This window comes from Sarcophilus harrisii, chromosome 4, assembly GCF_902635505.1.
Source record: "Sarcophilus harrisii chromosome 4, mSarHar1.11, whole genome shotgun sequence".
Lineage (NCBI taxonomy): Eukaryota > Metazoa > Chordata > Mammalia > Dasyuromorphia > Dasyuridae > Sarcophilus > Sarcophilus harrisii.
The window spans coordinates 5,027,086-5,049,064 of NC_045429.1; positions in this window are offsets into that span (position 1 = coordinate 5,027,086).

Here is a 21,979-nt window from a genome sequence, read left to right on the forward strand (position 1 = left end):
GTTATCTGTATAAATAACAAATGTAACCACAAATCATTTTTTGGAATAAAGTGAACACATATGAAGATATTATTTCAATTTTATTGGTTCAAAATTCTCTGAACATTCTTCTAAGCCAAGTCACTAGCAGTGGTTTAATGCCTGCTTCATCCCCATCCCCATTCTACCATGCAATCAAGCTGATGAGATAACAATGTTCTGGTCATCGTTCCCTTACTCTTATCCATGCTTCTCAATTATTCTATTGGCTAATATCACTGATGCATAAGCAATTGAATTGTAGAATTGTAAGAACAAAGTATTGATTATTAAATATTAAATATAATTATTATTGATATTATTTATACATATTATTGATATTACTGATTATTAAATATTAAATATAAATATATTATTTTAAAATATATATTAGGGATTGTCTGAATTCCTTAACTGTTTACATATCAATGATATTACCCAAGAAAAATGAATATATAGATATACACATATGCATATGTATATATATTTGTATAATACAAATACATAGGCAGACAGACTCGTTGCCTCTTTTGCACTAAGTGATAATTGGGAATAAGACTATATTCTGGATATTTTATCTTTGTAATATATTTCTTATACGGATCTTATTTTCAGTTTAACAGTAACAAATTTAAATGAGTCTCATGCATGATATTGAAGCTTGGTCATTGCTAATGCAAAAAGTTGTCATTTTGTAGTTCTATTACTTATGCTGTTCTTATACATCAAAATGCAATTTTAGTTTGGAATTATTTTCATAATTAAAAAACACATTCTATCTATATAAATATTTTTTACTAAAGGAATTCTGCAATGTTTTAACAAAGCTACTCCAGATATGACATTCTCCATCCAACTGTAATACTCTGGAATTAAATCAAATTCATATATTTTATAGACTGAAACAGATGACCTTTTGTAAGTGTACTCAGAGCACACATATTCTTTTAAGGCAGTAACCACTTTGGTGATATTGTGGATCTAAAAAAAAAAGAAATATATATAAAAAAAACAAAATAAAGCATGCATCTGTGTGTAAGAACTATTATCAACTGTTGAAAACTGGAAGGTCAATAATAGTGTGGAAGTGAGAGTAGGAAGTGTGCCAGGCAATGACCATGAAGTCAAATAACCAAACAAATGACATGCAAAACAACATGTAGACAAAGGCTTCTGGAAGATAACTTATTCCTTTTACATTTATTCACATATAGGAAGCTATCTCATGCTTATATTTAGTTTGATTGCCCCAAGACTATAGTCCTTTCAATCTGTCATGTACTGTGCTATCAAAATGGTTTGTTCCAAATGTTTCTCAACCCTTGCCTTTCAATAAAATTTTCTGGCTCTCTATTCCTTCGAAGAACAAATATAAAGATCTCTTGTTGGCATTTGACCAATTCTTTCGTTTTTATTTTCAATATTTTACTTTCCCCTACACCCTCTACAATTAAGAAATACTGTTCTATTTGACTTTCCTCTCATATAATATACCATCTTCTATTTCCATGACTTTGTGATTTCCCCATACCTGAAATTATATTTTTCCATAGCTTTGCTTTCTAACTCCCCCGTAATTTAAAGTTAGGGTTAGCACTAACACATTTATTAAATATTTTATTAGAATCAGTATTAAACATGAATAAAAATATTAGCCAATGATAAACTTGGAGTCCAGAACAGAATACATACAAGGCCATGTCAAAATGAGTCAGCATTAGTTGCTTCATGAAGGTATCTATGATGAGAGATTACAATTCAGTTGATATTTTTGATATTTTTAAAATTGGTGGATGAACTTTTTTTAACAGAAATTTTCTACATCAATCGAATATATATATATATATATATATATATGAAAAAAATTAGTAATAAAATGCTGTACTTCCTGAATGATTACATTAATTTTTTTCCCTTTCCAATTGTCTAGTACCCCATGCAAATGTCTAATATTCTAAAGTTGCAAAGATAATGCTTATCTGAATTGGTTAGAAAGAATTAACACCCTGGGAGTTCGTAATATAACTGCAATTCTTGGTTTGGTAAAACAACAACAATAATAGCTCATGTTCATGTAGGTCTTTAAAGATTGCAAAACCATTTATAAATATCATCTTATTTCTTTACATTAACTCTGGGAGTTAGATGCGATTACTATACCCATTTTACTTTTTACGGTTGACATTTATTTTAAAAAGTTTTTAAGTATAATATTTGTTTCTTTTCCAATTACATGTTAAACCAGCTTTAAGCTTTTTTAAAAAGCTTTTTTTATTTTCAAAACATATGCATGGAATGGAAACTTATTGTTATATATTTTGAATTTTTTCATGTTATGCTGTGAGTATGACAGATTTTTTTTCTGTTTTTTCCCTATTTTTTCTATTTGTATTTGTTTTAAATAAATACGTACATAAAAAATAAAAAACATATGCATGGATAATTGTTCATCATTGACCCTTGCATAGCCTTGTGTTTCAGATTTTCCCCTCTTCCCCGCACTCCTTCCCCTAGATGACAAGCAGTCCAATATATGTTACACATGTTAAAATATATATTAGATACAATATTTGTAAACATATTTATACAAGTCTCTGGTTACTACTATTCCCATTTTCTAAATGAAGAAATTACATAAGGCAGAAGGATTGCTTATTTCCTGTTTTCTTTTCTTTTTTTTTTCCTTTTTTTAATTTACCCAGTGTCACATTGCTAGCACATTTCTGAGGGTAGTTTTGAACTTAGGACTTCCTAATGGCAAAACTCTATCTACCCTTCCACCTACCTTTCCAGAGAATCTATTGCAGCAGGAACACAGTGTGGTATTATGTACATAAATTGTTTTTCCCAAATTTTCACTATTATACATGTCCAAATCTTATTGATTGAATTATAAACTTATTATAGTCTTTCTTTCATCTTGTCTACAACTGTTGCTTATTTTCAGAGAACAGAATGATTCTGTATTAAAAAGAGAAATAGCACTCATTGGATGCTCAATTTGGCTCTGTTTATTCTCTGAAAGTCAGAAAATGGAGCACTAGTCCATGTGCTCAGTGACTCTCCTCAAATTACTTGATGTTGCTGCTTCCACTGGGTTCTGAAAATAGGGAAATTATATTGAGTTTCTGGATCCAATTTTATTCAAACAGCAAAGTGATCAAATAAAAACATTATGTAGACTATGCTGTGTACATAGGCTTCATTTAGATATATTTAAATTTCACAGATACCCTGTCTTACAAATATTGTCATTCTTCGAACATTTGCCTTTAGAATATTTCAAAGCTTTTTTTACAGATCAAATATGATAATCATGATATAGAAAAAGAAATCACAGCAGATTTCCCCCCCTCCCTACTTGGGAATATGGGTGGCTAAGAGATGCAATGGCTAGAGTGCTAGACCCCAAATCAGAAAAAAAATATCTTCATGAGTTCAAATCCAGTCCCAGACACTACTACTGTGGGAGCCAGAGCAAGTCATTTAACTTTTATGACCATGGTTCCTCATGTATAAAATTAATGAGAAAAGGAAATGGCAAACCGCTGTATGATCTCTGGTAGTACATTTTCATGTTTCTCTATCTCCTCTCTTCTCTCTCTCCTCTCTCTCCCTCCTTCTGTCCCCTTCCTCTCTCTTTCTGTCCCTTTGTCTCTCTCTGACTTTCTGTCTCTCTCCTCTCCAATTCTCTTTCCCTCTCTCCCATCCTCCCTTGTAAAGGGCTGGAACTCTGGAGAAGTATACTTGAAACAAGGTGTTAACTCAGTGGAATTGATGAGAAGATGGTTCTCTAGTTCACATATATACTTAGTATTTAGTATGGTAATGTAATGGTTCTCTAGTTCACACATACTCAGTAGGCTGTAATGATGTTATTGCAATAAGGTATATAAGGGCTAAGAAGGACTGAAAGAGAGACATTCTATCTTTGACCATCTCTTGATGGCTCTCATGCATTCTGTACTAAGATCAAGACTGGGCCTAAATAAAGAATCTAGACTGTATTCTTGACCATTCTCATGGTGTCTATTCTGCTGAGACCAAGGCCCTTCTGGAGTACCTCCAGAAAGCTAGCCCAAACATTACACTCCCTCCCCCTCTCATTCTCAATAGTATTTTATTTTCCTAAAAATAAATAAAAATAATTTCCAACATTCATTTTTAATAAAATTGTGTTTTCCAGTTTTTTCTACCTCCTGTACTTACTTCCCCCTCCCCAAGACAGCAGTTATGTGATATAGATCCAACATGCATAATCCTTTTAAACATATTTCCATATTTGTCATGTTGTAAAAGAAAAATCATACCAAAAAAATAACATGAGAAAAAAGCAAACAAATAAAAAATGTGAAAATACTCTACTTTGATTCACATTTAAGTCTCTATATTTCTTTCTCTGGATGCAGATGGCATTTTCCATCACAAGTTTATTGAGGATATCTCAAATCACGACATTGTTGACAAGAACCAAATCCATCACAGTTGATTCTCATTTAACCTTGTAATTACTGTGTACAATATTTTCCTGGTTCTAATTATTTCACTCAGCATCAGTTCATGTATTTCCCATCTTTTCTGACATATAGCCTGCTCATTATTTCTTAAAGAACAATAAAATTCTATTACATTTATAATTATGTCTCTATTCTCCAACTGAAACACATCTACTCAATTTCCAATTCATTGTCACTACAAAAAGAACTTTTCTGCATATGTGAGTAGTGTTCCCTCTTTTATGATCTCTTTGGGGTACAGACTGAGCAGTAACATTTTTGAGTCAAAGGATACACAGCTTTAAATCCATGTTGGTCTATAGTTGCAAATTGTTCTTCAGAATGGTTTGGGGCATTTCACAACTTTACCAACAATGCATTAGTTTCCTAATTTTCCCACATTCCCTCTAGGATTTATCATGATGAAGAGGGCTGGAACTCTGAAAAGGTGTATTTGAATATAAGACTGCAGAGTACTAGAGTTAATTAACTACTCAAGGTGTGATAATGGTTCTATAAACATATGGTGATGTGATGGTTCTACAGATGATTGGCGCTTGCTGAATGTGTTGTGATGAGGTAATCAGAGGCAAGCATTAGAGAGTGGAGGGAAAGGGTCAGAGTCTCTCTGCCATAGCATGCTCAGGAGGACTTCAGGCTACAGTTCCAGAGTCTAGGATTCATCTTTGACAAGGTGCGTGGCACCTTGCCTGCTTCCTTCACTTCTCTTCCCAAGACCAAGGGCTTTGACTGATCCTGAGGCCCTTCAGAGAGCTAGCCTGGGCATTATGACCTTTTCCTATTTCCTTAGCCAATCTGAGAGATATGGAGTGGTATCTTAGAAGTAACTTAACTTGCATTTATCTAATCAATAGTGATTTAGAGTATTTTTATAAGTATAGCTCTAAGTTTTTCATTTAAAAATTGTGTACTCATATTCTTTGATCATTTATCACTTGGGAAATGACTTGTAAAGAATAGAACTCCTTAAAAAGCAAAGTTGACCAAATGGAGGAGGAGATTCAAAATTTCACTGAAGAACATAATTCCTTAAAGAATAGATTTAGGCAAGTAGAAGCAAATGACTCCATTGGGCGTCAAGAAACACTTAAACAAAATGAAAGGAATATAAAAAAAAGAAAAATAAAGAAAATCTGAAATATCTCATCATGAAAACAATTTATTTGGAAAACAGATCAAGAATAGATAATTTTGGAATTATTGAACTATATGAAATCCATCATCCAAAGAAAAAGAGCCTAGATGTATTTCCCCCAAAGAAATTATCAAGGATTCTAATGTCCTAGAACCAAGGAATATAATACAAACTGAAAGAATTCACTAAAAACTTCTTGAAAGAGATCCTAAAATAAAAATCTACCAGAATATTATAGTCAAATTCCAGATCTCTAAGATCAAAAAGAAAATATAGCTAAAAAGAAATAAATAATATATCATTCAACTACAGTAATGATATAAGAAGATTTAGTACCTTTTACATTCATGTATTGGAGAACCTGAAAAATGATATTTTGAAAGACATTGGAACTAGGATTACAACTAAGAATTATTTGAGTATAATTCTTCAGGGGAAATTGAATATTTAATTAAACAGAAGATTTTCAAGCATTCATCATGAAAACAGAATTGAAATTTCAAATACAAAATTAAAAAGAAACATTTTAAAAAGGCAAAAAGAAAGAGAGAAAAATAATGAGAGATGGAATAAAATTAAAGTGAAAGAATTCCTAAATGGAAAGGTAATACTTGTAACTCCTAAGGATTTAGAAGGAGCATACATAGGGTACAGGTGTAAGATGACTATGATGAATTATATTCAAAAAAGTAAAATTGGGTGGTAAGAAAGAAGAGTGCTCTGGGAGAAAGGGGATGAGAAAACTAGATTGACATAAGTTCTCTCACAGAAAAGAAACAGAAACTGTCTTTTATAATACAGAGGAAGAGGTATGGTTGCCTGGTAATGTTTGAGTCTTAGTCTCATCAGATTAGTTCAAAGAGGGAATAGCATATATACTCAGTTGTATATAGAAATCTTTGTTACCCTACAAGGAATAAGGACAGGAGAAGGTTAAACAGAAGGTTGAAAGCAAATATTGGAGAAGGCAGTGGTCAGAAGGAAAATGTTTGAGGAGAGGCAGGGTGAAAGAGCAGAAAGAAATCAATAATCAGAACAGAAAGTAGGATGGAGGGAAAATACACAGTTAGCAACCATAATTGTGACTGTGAGAGAAATGAACTCATCCATACGATAAAATGTGGATAGCAGAATAGATAACATGATTTAAACATAAAGAGTAATACCATAAACAAATTAGCAGAGGATGGAATAGTTTACTTCTATGGATAAAAAATACAATTAAACAAGAGATAGAGGTATTATAGGATGTAAAATGGATATTTCTGATTATACTATAGTTTGAAAAAATCACAAACAATTCCAACGTAGCCAAAATGAGAAGGAAAAAAGAAAATTGAGGTAAAAAAAACAACAAAGTTTTTATTTTTTTTTCATAAAGCCCTCATTTCTTAAATAGAGTTCTGAGAAAAATTTATAAGAATGCAATTACGTAAATGATAAATGGTAAAATGATAGGAATAGGCAATTTTCAGAAGAAATTAAATTCTTAGCATATGAAAAAATGCTCTATATCACTATTGATTAGAGAAATGTAAATAAAGGCAATTTTGAGGCACCACCTCATATCAATTAAATTGACTAGTAAAATAGAAAAAGAAAATGACAAAAATTGGAAAGGAAGTGGAAAAATTGAGACATTGATAGACTGTCACTGGAAGCAAAAAGTATGTGAAACAAGCTAATTGTACAATATTTCAGAATCTGATTCTTTTTGTACAGCAAAATAATGGTTTGATCATGTATACTTATTGTGTATCTAATTTATATTTTAATATATTTAACATCTACTGGTCATCCTGCCATCTAAGGGAGGGGGTGGGGGGTAACAGGTGAAAAATTGGAACAAGAGGTTTGGCAATTGTTAATGCTGTAAAGTTACCCATGCATATAACCTGTAAATAAAAGGCTATTAAATTAAAAAAAAAAAAGTATGTGAAAATGCTTCTTGTAAAGGTGACATTTTAGTTAGTATTTGAATGAAACTAGTAAATCCTGGGAACATCTAAGGAACACATCTGTCTATGTTCAAAACTGGACTCAAACATTTCTTAAATGTGTGACTCTAGGCTTTTAATTCTGTCTCAAGTTCGAGCTGGAGAAGGAACTAGCAAGCCATTCCAGGTTCTTTGCCATAAAAATCCCAAAAATAGTAATGAAGAGTTGAACGGAACATAATAACAGCACAAAACAACAATAACAACAACCAAAAACCTGTTACCCATAAGAAAAGTTATGTTATAAGCACAGGAGACAGCCAGAGAAAATACCTGAAGTTGGCAGATGGAATATTTTGATCAGGAAATAGGTAGGAGAGCAATAGCACGGTATCAAAAGTATATGGAAAGGTATAAGCTGAAAGAAACGTAGCCAACCATGGATTTTGTACTTCTTTCTGGAGATAACATTGTGACCCTGGAGTCTACTAAAGAAGCAGATGACAGGTTAAACTTTGGGTTTTGGGACAATCAGAGAGAACAGGGATTGTGAAAAGACATGAGGCAGGTTGAACTACCCTCAAGTTGTAGCAGTAGTACAGAGGTCGGATGATAAATTCCTTCCCAAAGAGGTGACAGTGTTGGAGGAGAAAAGGGGCCACATCCAAACAACTGAAAAGGGAATGGAAAGGAAAGCATGGAACATAAGTATGTACATGATAATTTGGAGGGCAGTGAGCAATGACAAATACAGGAAATTGGAAAAGCCTCCTATAAGAAGTGACATCTAGATTTCAGAAAGGCCTGGAGAGACTTACATGAACTGATGCTGAGGGAAATGAGCAGGACCAGGAGATCATTATATACTTCAACAACAATACTATATGATGATCAATTCTGATGGGCCTGGCCATCTTCAGCAATGACATGAACCAAATCAGTTCTAATGGAGCAGTAATGAACTGAATCAGCTACATCCAGCAAAAGAACTCTGGGAGATGACTAAGAACCATTACATAGAATTCCTAATCTCTGTATTTCTGTCCATCTGGATTTTTGATTTCCTTCACAGGTTAATTGTACATTATTTCAGAGTCCTATTCCTTTTGTACAGCAAAATAACAGTTTGGACATGTATACTTATTTTGTATTTAATTTATACTTTAACATATTTAACATGTATTGGTCAACCTGTCATCTGGGGAGAGGGTGAGGGGGAAGGAGGGGAAAAAATGGAACAAAAGGGTTGGCAATTGACAATGCTGTAAAATTACCCATGCATATAACTTGTAAATAAAAAAGCTATTAATAAAAAAAATAAGTGACATCTAAATCTTGCTTTTAAGACATCTGGTATTCTGTGAAGAAGGTTTAAAGTAGGGCTATATTTCATTCATGGAGCTTTGTGCAAGGGCTTGGGAAAAATACACTGGAGCCAGATCGCATAGGATTTGATGATCCAAAACATTAATTGGTTCCTTATATTCCTCCCCAAATGAAACTCTCTAATCTTTCCTATCAATGAAGTTTAAAAGATACCTTACCTTATGAAGACATTCTTCCCTTCTTATTTGTGATGTACTGTATAATGAATTATTTAATTAAATATTTAGTAGTTTGATTCCTTTACTTCTTAGATGAAGAAACCAATTGTGAGAAAGCAAATGTCCTCTCAATCATTACCCAGAAAATAAAGCGTAGAACCACAATCAAAGTCAAATCCCCTAATTAGAGTGTTAAAGTCTTTTCCTTTGTAATATAGCCACAGTCAATTTCATTCGACTTCTAAATTTTATGATTCCATTTAGAATTTAAGCAATTATTTGTGGTTCATATTGAGTTAATATTTGATTTTCGTTTGTATTTATTTTCTCCTTTTAGTCAATATGACATCCAAAGGGTGTCTATACAACAGGTCTTTGGAGGCACATGAATAAGGGATTTCAGTCTTAACTTTTAAAACTGAATGATTATGGTCATTTAAAAATCATATATTTAACACATTCATAAATCATATTGGTTCACATTAGAGTCTCATTAGAGTCATCTTTTTTAGTGATTCAAACTTGCTCAGCTTTGCCATCCCTTCTTTAGTTGTAGAAAATAATACTAGTTTCAGTCTTGAAAGTGAATCTATAGCTGAGCTTAAATGTATTTACAATCTTCACAAAATTTAACTGTTATCTCCTGATAACATGGGGTTTATCTTCAATTTTTGAAATCTAAACTATGGGGATATAAGAAACTTCTATACTGGGTAGACTGCCAATATTATATATATTTTTCAAGAACATACTGGCAGGTGGTTGTTGCCCTTAATGCTCAAAGGGCATCAAAATGACATCACTATTTCAGGTTAAATTTGTCCAACTCTGACTGTGAAAACTAATATGAGCTCAGAAGGTTCAACTATATCTTGGGCGCAAATACTCCATATGAACCTTTGGAGTAGAGACGGCTCTCAATTTGCACATTTCATGTTTCTTTTGATACTTGTTGAAAATTTTTTTCAACACAGAACAAAGAAAAATACAAAATGATTCCCATATCTGTAAGACGCCCTCCTTTTTTCTTAACAATAGCTGACAAATGAAAGGGGAAAACTCTAAATGCTCTAGACTAGAAATTGAAAACATTCCATGAGCACCTAAATAACAGCTTATTATAAGTACTATACTAAATAAAATATCTTTTTCTACTGAGTAGTAAGTGGACATACTCAAAAATATCCTGTCATGACATGTACCTCACTATTCTTGTTTCCTATTTTTGTTTCCTTTTTCCTTATCTAGGACTAAAAAGTCAAATCATAATTATCATTATTTCTATAAAATATCCATCAACAATCAAGTACCCTGTAATTTCATTCATTATTGCTGTGACTTCTACCTTCTCTAGCCACAATTCCACTATATGTAGTTTGTCCCTTAATTAAAATGTTAATTCAAGGATAGAGAAAGCCGTACTTTTTACATGAGAATCCACAATATTGTATACTGTGTTTAGATATTGTATGTCATTAATTAGTGATAATCATTTGTCTATTCATTCCTTCTTTTATCCAAACTAGAGAAGGAGATAAATAACACTAATTTTGAAAGCTTTACTATGATTAAAACCAGATGAAAGAAGGAAATGACAATTAACTGGAAGGATAATTCAAAGCAATTCTTAATACATGAAAAGCCACATGTAGTGATGCAATGCATAGAGTACCCCCTGGCATCAAGGAGATCTGAGTTCAAGTATGGCCACAAACATTAACTCTGGAACCCTGAAAAAAATCACTTAACCCTATTTATCTCAGTTTCCTCATAATATAATAAATTAGAGAAGGAAATTGCACACTCTTCAGTATCTTTGCTAAGAAAACTCAATTTATATAATGAAGAATCAAAAATGATTGGACAACAGTCACAAAGGAAGTGATATTTGAGCTAAATTTGTAGGAAGGTATGGATTCTAAAAGACAAAAGCATGGAGGTAGGAAATAGCATGTCATGTATGAACACTGACAAGAAGGTCACTTTGACTGAATCAAGAGAGTATCATGGGAAATATCATGGTTAAGAAAGAGTTATGTGGAGATTTTTAAATGCCAGAGAAAGGAGTCCATTGTTGGTATTTTCCATTTTGTTGTGGTTGTTATTGCTTTTGGTCTTTTCTTCTGTTTATGTTGTAATTATTTTTGATCTTAAAGAAGACTAGAGACTCTGTAACTGAGGAAAGTAATCTTGACAGATATGTGGAAGATGACTTACAAGGCAGAAAGTGAGAGCCTGATACCAATGAAGAGCCAGTTCCAGTCTCTCCAGATCTTTGGAATGATTTCTTTATCTTCAGTTTGTTGATAGACTATTAGGCAGGAAACATATCTTCACCATCTAGATGAATGTACAAATTTATAAAAAAAATTCCTTGGGGCACAATAAAGTTTGTTTTATCCAATAAAAAAATGACTATATAACCATAAAAACTTATTAGCCGCTCCTGAAGCTTACATCCTAAGCATCAAATTAAATATCCTAATTTCTTTCTCAGCTAAAGAAAACCCTGGACTCAGTTACAAGAATTTGACCAGATGGTTCAGCTCACTGAATTCTATTCCTCCATACATGCCCTCCATTGCATGTTCTGTGGTTCTACTTGGCCCCACAGGGGATAGCCAAGAGTAATGAGTAATGGAAGAAATAACATGAGGCAGATGTTTGCTCAATATAAGGAAAAGTTGATAACAATTAGATGCAGCTCTCCAAAAATGGAGTGAGTGGTGAGGAGCAGGGTTGGTAGTAGTAATAATAATAATTACACACACATACACACACAAAATTTCTCTGACATTATATTCCAGACATTTTGCTAAGGGTTTGTAATTATTTCATTTAATCTTTACAACAAACCTGGGAGGCAAATACAAATATTATCACCATTTTTACAAATAATGAAAATGAGAGAGATGAAATGATTTGCCCCGGAGTAAGAAATAAAGATGACTCTAAAAGAAGATGTAAATTCACTTATTTTCGGCTCCTGTATCACCTATTTGTCTCCATTATTCAATATCTAAAAACAGGCTAGATAATTGTCTAGAGAACCAGGCTTAGAGTCAGGGAAAGCTGAATTCAAAGTTGGCCTGAGATACTTCCTAGCTGTGTGATCCTTGACAAGTCACTTTACCATTTATGTCTCAGCTTCCTCATCTGCAAAATGAGACAGAGAAGGAAAGGGCAAACTACTCCAGTATTTCTTCTGAGAAACCCCAAAGAGGTCCAGAAGAATTCAGAAATGAATGAAACAACTGAAGAAAAAACAAACAACAACAATAAAAAAAAATCATCAGGCACTGTGATCAAGACAATTAGATGCTTTTCATTGTTCTTGCCCCAAATTAAGCAATAAACTGGATACAACAAACCACATGCAAAGCTGTGCTAGGAGTTGGAGAAATTAAAAAAAAAAAAAAAAGACACAATCCCTGCCTATTCTACTGAAGAGGCACTATGAGATCACAGCAAGGGAGTTAGTCCTGTACTCACAAAAAATCTTAGGTCAAATTGAGTCTCAGCCATATACAAGCTATATGATCTTGGCAAGTCATTGAAGAGCTTCAATGTCCTCAGCTGTAAAATAGGGTTGATAACAGAATGTTCCTTCCAGTGTTGTGAGGATAAAGTAAAGTTCTTCAAAAATATAAAATTAATATACTTCAACAACAATACTATATGATGATCAATTCTGATGGACCTGGCCATCTACAGCAATAAGATGAACCAAATCCATTCTAATGAAACAGTAATGAACTGAACCAGCTACACCCAACAAAAGAACTCTGGGAGATGAAGAAGAACCATTACATTAAATTCCCAATCCCTATATTTTTGCCCACCTGCATTTTTGATTTCCTTCACAGGCTAACTGTACAATATTTTGGAATACGATTCTTTTTGTACAGCAAAATAACAGTTTGGCCATGTATACTTATTCTGTATTTAATTTATACTCTAATATATTTAACATGTATTGATCATCTTGCCATCTAGGGGAGAGAGTGGGGGGAAGGTGGGGAAAAATTGGAACAAAAGGTTTGGCAATTGTCAATGCTGTAAAATTACCCATGCATATAACTTGCAAATAAAAAGCTATTAAAATATAAAATTATATATATATATATATATATATAATCATAATTATGATTTTACTTTAGTTATTGTTTTGTTTTGTTTTGTTTTTTTTGTCCCTCCAATAATGGCCCTGACTTCTTTAGTTTTTTTATATGCCATAGAATAGAACTAAATGTGGATTTCTTGAACTCCACCATCACTCCCCTCATTTGCTTTGATTTCTGAAAGAAATTACATGAGTCTCAGAATTTCTTTTTGTTCATTTATTTATGTTGAAGGCAATCAGGGTCACACAACTGCTGTCTAAGGCTGGAGGACCTGCTGACTCCAGAGCCAGTGCTCTGATCTGTTGCCCTTACTAGCTTCCCCAAGAATGTCTTATTTGGAAGGAATTTCACTGAACCTCCCTTTTCCAACCTAGACCGTAATATGCTCTTATTTCAAAACACATTCAACAAATTGTCTTCCATCCAGTAGTTGCTAGCCTACAGAAAGGCAGTATCCACTCCCATTCCACATGCCCATTCCATTTTAAAAAGCTTTAATTGTTAGGAGTATTTGCAATTTACTTTTAAAAAGAAATTCACCTTTTTGGGGCCCCTTTCATTAATTGTACTCGGCTATGCTTGCTGGATCAAAGTGTATTAAGTCTAGTCTCTCTGCTACAATCCTTGTAGTTAAATTCTATTCCATATTTTGGGAGTTATAATTGATAACAATTTGATAGCAATTGAAATCACATTTTCTGCCTTCTAATTTGTAAACAATTATTTTCCCCTTATTTCATTCCATTCAACAAGCATTTATTAACTGCTTATTGTGTTCCAGATAATGTTTAGATCTAGTGTTAAAAAATCTCTCCCTTGCATCCCCAAGAAAAATGTTTTCACCATAAAGAGACTGACTTTTTCCAAGGCAAAAAACAAGGATAAAGGGAGGAAATGGGGTATTTGAGAAGAAATATCCGATTATAGGTTGCAATTTTTCGTAGAGGGCTTCACAAACTATGTCCAGAACTCTTTCTCCTAGACTCCCTATTTTATGTGCTAATACTCAGATTATTTTAGGTTTCTGCAAATATAGTTTATAATGATTTTTTTCTTATTCTGTGTATCAGCACAAAATTTATTTTAATTGGTTTCTATGTGAGAAGGACCTATAACATCTACTGCAATAATAGCTTGGTGATAAATAGTTACTACTTTGAAAGAAGAAAAGAGTTATATGGTATCACAAAGAATAATAGATCTTATGCAGATAATACAAATTGACTAATGTGAGTTCTTGTCTACTGTACAAGTTACCCTCCGTCCCCTTTTTTGTGTAGCCTATTAAATCTTACCAATATTTTTTTAAAAGTTGTGTGAATGCAATACTCCTATTGCTAAGCAAATAACTGTAAAGAATATCCTTTCTGATATTATTAATTGAAAGAAGGAATATTTATAAAAGAGGAGAAAACCTGATGATGAAAAAGAATCTCAGTAACTTTTGCTTAGCTCCTAACAATATCATACACTGAGTTCCCAATATATGACTTCCTCCAGCCAATAAAACTCATGATCTTCTTGGCAGAGCTTTTTGCTAACTCTTGGACAATATTCTTCGTATGTGTGGGTAGAGAAGAACATTATATATAGTCTCATATGCAATAGGCATATATCATGAGCTTGTTCCCAATTCATAGGGGTGGTCACAATCCTAACAACATTTTACTCTTTGCAATGTGTTTCCCCATGGAAATGACGCTTCTGTTTTGAAAAGATGAAAGTCCCATGAAAATGCTCAGCTACAGTTAGTTTTTCTTAAATACATGCTCTGATTTTGTCGGTGCACAAGGGAGTCCCTAAGGAGACAGTCCCTTCTGTTATTGCAGATTGGCAACTATTCTGCAAATTGTATCTTGGTTACCTAAAATGCATTGTTAGTAATTTACCTAAAGTTCCCAAATCTCTATGGATTAAGGTAGATTTGAAACCAGATCTAAGTAGCTTATATTTATTTTAATTTAATTTTGTTTCTAAAACTGCTATTTAGAAAGTGAAAACACATCCTGACAAGTTTGGAGATGGAGAAAGAGAGGGAAGGTTAATATTTTTTTTAAATTATCTTAAAGAATTTTGTAGAAACTGTGAAGTGCTTTATCAACTATATATGTACATGTGTGTATATCTCTATAATAGTGTGCAAACATACTATATTTACACACATACATATAACGTATATACTTAAATGACACAGTGGATAGAGTGCTATGTGTAGAGTGAAGATGAACTGAGTTCAAATCCAGTCTCGGGTACTTATTAGCTGTGTGACCTGTACAAATCACTTAACTCTGTTTGCCAAAGTTGTAAAAATGAGCTGGACAAGGAAATGACAAAAGACTGCAGGATCTTTGCCAAGAAAATCCCAAATGGGGATCCAGGGTGTTAGAATGAAATGAAAAGGTTGAACAGTGATATCTCTACATACATATAAATATATCTATATGTATACGAGTAAACACACTCATACACACAAATACATACATAAAAGATATACCTATGTATCTATTTGTTTGGGTTGTGCAGCCTTAAACATCATCCTATAAACCTCAAGCCATTTGTTTTAAAGAAACTTGAGACAGTAGCTGAAGAAGGGCAAATAAATAGATTTCTTTAAACCAATGAAGAGGATTAGTGCAAGTTATATCCTCCTTTCTCATATTTACATTCGGGAATTTTAATGGCACTTGACTCTGAAATCATTCCAGTAAAGCGGAAAATTAATATTTTAATATGTCTACCTCTCCAGCAAGTAGAAATAAGTAAAGTGGAATAAGTAGCAGAGAAGAAAATGTTTTAGTATTAACTATATTGATGAATATTTATCGCACCTTCCCATCAGACATCTGCCTATCGGTGCGGCTGCTCATTTATATCAGCAGTAAATCATTGCTGAAGTCACAGTTGCATTTATTTTACATTTTATAGAAAAGAGGGTGACAATTCCTTTTTTATATTCTTTTGATTAGATTTTGTCATAATTTTTTACTGAGTGAATCCAATAGAGTGAAACATGGCTAATAAAAAAACATTAGGTTTTTTCCTAGCATGGCTCCATTCTTAACAGCTCTCCTATAACTTGATGGGAAAATGGCAGGGTCACAAGCGATAAACGCTAACAATGTCCTCTTTCTCTATTGGCAATATGGTCTGGACATTTGCTTGTGTTTCAAGGTCAAGAACCAACCAGCCTCCCCCCAAAACAAACAAACAAACAAACAAAAAAAAAAACAAACAAGAAACACAATAACAAAGAAAACACTTTGACTTATACATGTACTGGGAAGCTTGTATATGATTTTATTGTTTTGGCTATTCAGTCCAGTTATCTCATAACCAAAGAATTCCCAAGGTGGAAATAATCTTCTCTAATGTTGATTATCAAGTCACTCTCAATCTTTATCCTTATAGTATTAGTTACCTGGAACTTGCAGACACTATATGTGACTTGTCCCTGTTCACGCAGCCACTATGTCTCAAATTACAAGCCAGTACCTCAGATCCTCCTGTCTCCAAGCTTGGTCTTGTAGCCATTGCATCTCTTAACTCCCACTTAGTTTATAGCATTTCCTTGTTGTGGGATGAAATTATAGATAAGGTGAACATATAGGAACTTGCATGACATGAGGACAATATGCATTTAAAAGGAGTTTTTGTTTTGTGTTGTTGTTTTTTTTTATATTTGTGACTGGAAATAAAATTTATATGCTTATAAATATAATCAAATGACAATGTTAAAGAAGGGAGAGTTCAGACAATCAAAATTAGAATAAAATAATCCAGTGGCACCTCGATGGCACAGTGCATAGAACACCAGCTCTGGAGTGAAGAGAATCTGAGTTCAAATTTGTCCTCCTCAGCACTTAATATTTCTAGCTATTTGACAGTGGGCAAGTCAACCCCAATTGTCTCATAAAAGAAAAAAAAAGTAAATGAAAAATAAATAAAATAATTCTATGTATAAAATTCCCTATAATAACTAAGTTTTGCTTGAAGTCCTCCTGCAAGAGGGAACCCATTACCTCTGAGGCAATACCTTCCAGATTTCCTAATATCTTTGTGCTATACTGTGCCTCTTCTCCATGGTTCCTTCTTATGCCTTCTCAGACAAAACAGCTATTCCAATCTCTTTTCCACATGACAGTTATTAAACACATATAAATAACTTTTATCACATTATTTCTCCTAGTTTTATCTCCAGATAAAGTCTTGCCAGTTCATTCAACAAGCATCCAGACTGTGGCATTTGCAGAGATTTAAGAGATATGATTTTGGTCCAATTTACTTATTTTATTAGTAAATCCAATATTTTAATATAATGGTCATTTGGTCATTGCTCTAAGAGCAAAACTATCATGGTGGCAGATCACAGCTATATGTCAATTTGGAAAGGGCTTGTTTCCAAGAGTATCAATCAACTCTGATAGGTTAACAATTAATTGGAAATCAAATTTACAACTGAGCTTTGAATATGCCATTTACTTCTGAGTTACCACCAGTCCATCTAGTCAAAGAATTTATCCCCAACAAAATGTGAGTGGAATAGAATTGTTGCCCAATATAGGTGAGATCTGGAGAAAGAAGAAAATTAGCTCCACCTTCAGAGACTAAGGTCTTATCAGAAATATGCATAGGTAAACAATTTATGGACCAATGAGAGATAAAGAGCAAGGTTAAATATAACATGTGTAATTTCAATTACATTAAATTAAAAACAGATTTTGTACCAATAAAACAAATGTGATATATATAGATATAGATATAGATATAGATATTATTGACAAAAGCTACGCATGGGTAATTTTTCAATATTCATCCTTGCAAAAACTTCTGTTCCAACTTTTTCCCTCCTTCTCACCACCCCCTTCCCTAGAGAGCAGGTAGTCCCATTCATGTTAAATATGTTACAATATATGTTAAATATTATATATATATATATATATATATATTTATATATATATATTTGTCTTGCTGCACAAGAAAAATTGGATTTAGAAAGAAGGTAAAAATAATGGGAAGAAAAACAAAAATGCAAGCAAACAATAACAGAAAGGATGTGAATGCTTTGTTGTGGTTAACACTCATTTTCCAGTGTTCTTTCGCTGGGTGTAGTTAATTCTACTCATTACTGATCAATTGGCACTGATTTGGATCCTCTCATAATTGAAGATAGCCCACTTCCATCAGAATTGATCCTCATATAATATTGTTTTTGAAGTGTATAATGATGTCCTGGTTCTTCTCATTTCACCTAGCATCATTTCATGTGACTCTCTACAGGCCTTTCTGAAATCATTCTGCTGGGCATTTCTTACAGAAGAATAATATTCCATAACATTAATGTAGCATAATTTACCCAGCCATTTTGCAGTTGATGGGCATCCATTCAATTTCCAGTTACTAGCCACTATAAAAAGGGCTGCCACAAATATTTTGGCACATACAGGTCCCTTTCCCTTCTTTAATATTTCTTTGGAATATAAGCCTAGTAATAACATTATTGGATCAAAAGAGTATGCACAATTGGACAACTTTTTGAGCATAGTTCCAGAATTGCTCTCCAGAATGGTTGGATCCATTTACAACTTCACCAACAATGCATCAGGGTCCCAGTTTCCCCACATCCCTTCCAATATTCATCATTATCTTTTCCTCCCAATATGACAGGTGTATAATGGTATGTCAGAATTGTCTTAATTGCATTTCTCTGATCAATAATGATTTGGAACACCCTTTCATATGGGTAGAAATAGTTTCAATTTCATCATCTGAAAATTGTCTCTTCATATCATTTGACCATTTATCACCAATAAAACAAATGTAACAAGATCAAACAGAAAGCTGGTTTTTTTTGGGGGGTGGAGTGGTTATAGAGAGTTTTTTTTCAGATAAAGCTCTCATATATAAAATCGATCACATCTTTCTTTTTAAATCTGTAAGAATATGAGTCATTATCCAATTGATAAGTGGTAAAAGCATATAAAGAATCAGTTTTCACACAAAGTAATCAAAACTATCTATGTTCATATTGAGAAAAATATCCTAAATTACTATTGATAAGAGAAATGCAAATGAAACTCTGAATCACTATCTCTCACCTAACTAAGATAACAGAAAAAGGTAAATGACAGATATTGGAGGATCTATACGAAAATTAAAACATGAATGTACTATTGGTGAAGTTGTATATTAATTCAACCATTCTGGAGAAGAACTTGGAACTAAGTCCAAAAAACTATTAAACCATGATATTAAATAAACTTTTAATCAAATAATACTACTAGGTCTGTAAAAAAGCAACAAAGGGTCTATTTCTACAAAATTATTTATAGTACTTTTTTTTAATACTGGCTAATAATTGTGAATTGCAGGAATATTCATTAATTGGGGAATAGCTGAATAAAATGTTATATATGTTTGTGATAGTAGACTTTTGTGCTTTAGGAAAGGATGACCAGAGGGTTTGCGGAAAAAAAAAAAAAAAGAAAGTTTTACATAAATTGATGCAAAGTTAAATGAGCACAAAACTAGGAGAATATTGTATATAGTAGAGGCAATATAGTATAATGATCTACTGTGAATAACTTATCTATTAACATCAACACAATGATCCAAGACAATTTTGTAGCTCTTGGAATGAAAGGTGCTTTCCATCTCCAGAGGAAAAAAACCAAACAAACAAACAAACAAACAAACAAACAAAAAAAAGACACATCTTGATGGCTCAATCAATTTAGCACTGGCCCTCAAATCAGGAAGAAGTGAGTTCAAAACTGGTTTCTGACACTTAAAGCTTCCTAACTGTATGACCCCTGTCTGTATTTTCTTTCACAGAATGATTTACATGGAAATGTGTTTTGCATTTTTATACATGTATGAACTATGTCAAATTCTTCACCTTCTCAGTGAAGAATTATACACAAAAGATGAGAGGAGAAGAAGGGCTTTTGGAACCAGATATTTAAAAATAAAAGAATGTTAAAATCGTTTTTATGTATTTTGGGTAAAAAGAAAAAAAATAAATAAAGATTAAAAAAAACATACCCACAAAAAAGGGAAAACATTTTCTAATCAATTTCCCCCTATCTTTTCATTAAATGGTAGGTTCAGTAGGAGATGGAAGGCCTGAAGTTAACAGCTGGGCTATTTCTCTTTGCATGTGAATATCTCCCCATTCCACTTACAAATTGGCCTGACAGCAACAGAGAGAAATTGTTCTGTGCTCAGACAGATGGAATTCATTGCTTTGAGATATGGGGAAGTATTTTAGGGCAGATGGAAGATGCCCAGCTTAGCTTCTTGCTACCTTAATTCAGGGGATGTTGTATGGCCAGCAGAAAATGGGGAAAATAAGGCTCAGTAAGAGTAAGTCTTTTCCCCCCTTTTACCTGAGGTTGTCCTAAGCCTTAGGGATATAGTTAATGACAATAGACAACCTCTGGTCATGGGAGCTCGTGGTCTTATGAAGGAGAAAACATGAATACAATTCTTCACACATAATATGGAGTAGCAATTTGAGGAAAGAAAAAAAGAAGGTGCTCACATGGAAGGGGATGGAAAACAGTTTCTAATGGATGATAAGTTTTGACTGTTACTTGAAGGTATACAGGGAGTCAAGAGTAATAATGAGAGGAAACAAAATTCCAAGACTGGAGAAGAGCTAATGAAAATATCCTGAATCTGAAGAGAAAAGTTTTGTAGAATAAAATCAAGGAAGCCAGTAACACAGAATCACATATATATGAGATAAGGCTTGGTTGGGCTAGGTTAAGGACCTGAGGGGATATAGAAAATCCCCCAGAACTTAGAAGGTAACCTGATTAGAAATGGCTTTAAAATTCAAATAAATAATTTTACATTTGAGCCCTGGGATGACAGGGAACAATTGTAGTTTATTGAATAAGGGGTGTTATTATAAGATCTGAATTTTAAGAATAATTTAGTAAATTTAAATTTTGCTTTCCTTTAATTCCTATAAAAATAAGATGGTACTCTTCTCCATGTCCTTTGGGACTTAACATGGCCCCAAGCTCAGGATGGGCTGAAAATGTATTGATTTCCAAAAATGTACTTAGAGTCTTCACAATACCTGAATATGACATAGTAAGAAATCAAAAGAATATAAATTAACTTCCAGACTTCCTCTCCCTCTCCTAAGGCAGTTATTATGAATACATTGGGAAATGTCTTCTATCATAACTATTCATTAAAGATTAAGTTTCTTGAGAGTAAGACTTGCCTCATTCATTTTATTTTTACCTTGCACCTAGCACAATACTCCAAACATAGTAACTGCTTAACAGATGCCTTTTGATTCATTGATTGTCATGTAAGTAATGTTCCAGCAGCATACTGTTTTCTTAATGAATGGTTTGGGTTTTAGTGGCAGATCTTTGGGTGAAGATCTCTATGTACCATTTTCTTTGATTTAAGAGGCAGAATAAATAGGATTTCTTCCTGAGGGTGTGCCTCAAAAGCCAACCCAAGTATTATTCACACTTCCATTCAAAAATGACCTTTAGTTAAACAGAACAGTATGGTTCTTTACCAAATTAATCATTCTGATTGCTTTGCTATGTAGGAAAAGCACACTGACGATGCTTTCAAAAGTTATGACCAGATAAGCTCTTTAAACATTTTGTAAAAACCCTCCTCATGGCTTGCATATAGGCATTGTAAAAATCAAAGAAAAATGCTCAATTATTTT